This window comes from Dasypus novemcinctus, chromosome 19 (assembly GCF_030445035.2).
Source record: "Dasypus novemcinctus isolate mDasNov1 chromosome 19, mDasNov1.1.hap2, whole genome shotgun sequence".
NCBI lineage: Eukaryota > Metazoa > Chordata > Mammalia > Cingulata > Dasypodidae > Dasypus > Dasypus novemcinctus.
In genome coordinates this window covers 48,345,622-48,347,912 of record NC_080691.1, presented here as the reverse complement: position 1 = coordinate 48,347,912, position 2,291 = coordinate 48,345,622, and positions in this window count along the sequence as shown.

Sequence of the window (2,291 nt, the reverse complement as noted above, 5' to 3'; positions counted from 1 at the left end):
TCCGGCGTCCCCACATCTGCCCTCCGGCTGCCGCACGTCCGCCTGTCCGCGTCAGAAGGTTCCGCGGCTCGCGCATTTGGGGGTGATTCCGGATTCGGGTAATCCACGCCTTATCTACGGGGTGTCCCCAACCCTTCCACCGAGGTTCCTCTTCCCTACCGCGATCCGCAAGAAGGTCCCTGAACCATCCACTCTGACACCGCTGTTGGTTCTGCACGGGGTCTCAAAATCCTTGCCATCATTTATCATCCCATTCAAATGGCAATAACAATTATCGTTACAATGATTATGAAAACTGTATAACAAACATTTAAAGCATTTACTATTCGTAATTAAAGCAATTTAAAACTACAGGTGTGTGTATAGCAGGCTTCTTTCAATGCAGTAAACATCAGTGGCATGAAAGAATGAAATTTCAAAATGTATCTAGAAGAATTGAAAAATAAAGGTAATTTGTGTTAGACTTGCAGGGATCCTTAACCTTTTTTTTGTTCCATGGACACCTTTGGCAGTCAGGTGAAAACCACGGACCCCTCACTAAGTCCACAATATACTGTGTATTTTATAATAAATATACCACACCTGCACCAACACCTCCCCACAAGAATAGTGTTTTTGTTTTGATTTAAGTTCAAACTCACAGACCCCTTGTTAAGAACCCCAGTGTTAGAGCAGTAGTGAGGTAGGAGGAGAAGGTAGATTACTCGACAGTGGTAGAAGACCAATGGAAAATCACCATCAGATAATAACTACCCTCAGCGGGAAATTACCTGCCCAGGGTCTAGGGTCCAAAGCCTAATTCCAGAAGATACCAGATGACAAAAGGCCCATTTATCACTCAACCGCCACATGCTTCACTGACTCTTCCCCTGCACAGTTCCCGTTACAAGGAATATAGAACCAGTAAAAAGTTGTAGTTTTCAATCCTGCTTTTGCATAAGGCAGAAGAGTGAGAACGTGGGATTTACAAGTCCTAATTTACCTGGATGGGGAAGAAGTGGGGGAATCCAGCCTTAATAAAATAGTATCCCCAGCCCCAGCAGGTGCAACTCTTGCAACGCATACTAGCACACCCGTACTCCCATCTTGAGTGTGTATTTTCGCTTGACGTTAAATTCTCCTGCTACTCTATGACTAGTTCTTGAATTCTTTCTCGTGACTGTGTCAAGAACCCTCCTACCCTAGATTGAGGTCTTTCTACAAGACCTCCCAGTGTTTCTCTGACATCATTAGGATTTAACAAAGTTCAAAATAATTTTCATAACCTCATTTTAATATATTTTAAACAACAAGGACTCCCATTTTCTTTGACACTTGCCCCAACCTGCCTTTATTGGAATACTAACCCTGAGAGATACTATAGAAAAAGAAAAGTGCTATGGTCAAATTAAGGTTGGCTCTGAGAGGACAGTTGAGGCAGACTAGTAAATTAGGAAATCAAGAGATGGATCTGGAACCTGGCAGGAAACCCATATGGCCATGGATACCCTACAAGATGGCTGCTGGGAGACCCTTGCGAGAGTCCCCTTCCGGATGAGATTTCCTCCAGAATAAAGGAGAAGCCTTGGATATTCTCCAGGGGCCTTGTAATTGGGCATTCTCGGGAGACTGAAGGGTGGGGTAATCAATCAAAACAGCAAACAACTGGGACTCCTTTCCTGTCATTAGCAAAGGAGCAGAATAATTAATGGTTTAAAAAGCAACTGTGAGGGGAAGCGGATTTGGCCCAACGGATAGAGCATCTGCCTACCAGATGGGAGGTCCAAAGTTCAAACCCAGGACCTCCCGACCTGTGTGACAAGCCGGCCCACAAGCAGTGCTGATACACACAAGGAGTGTCGTGCCACGCAGGGGTGTCCCCTGCATAGGGGAGCCCCATGCACAAGGAGTGCACCCCGTAAGGAGAGCCACCCTGCACAAAAAAAGTGCAGCCTGCCCAGGAATGGTGCCGCACACACGGAGAGCTGACGCAGCAAGATGACGCAGCAAAAAGACGCAGATTCCCAGAGCTGCTGACAAGAATACAAGTGAACACAGAGAAGCACACAGCAAACGGACACAGAGAGCAGACAACTGGGGGTGGGGGGGAGAAGAGAAATAAATAAAAAATAAATCTTAAAAAAAAAAAAAAGCAACTGTGAAATCAAAACAACCCTGTTCTTGCCTTCTTCCTGCCTGCCTGGATCAGCACTCAAGTAAACCTGGGCATTTTGTAATATGTAAAGGGTAATTGTAGTCTGTAAATCAGCCCTCTTTATCCCTCTTTTTATGCCTTTTCAGCCCCTCTTCTC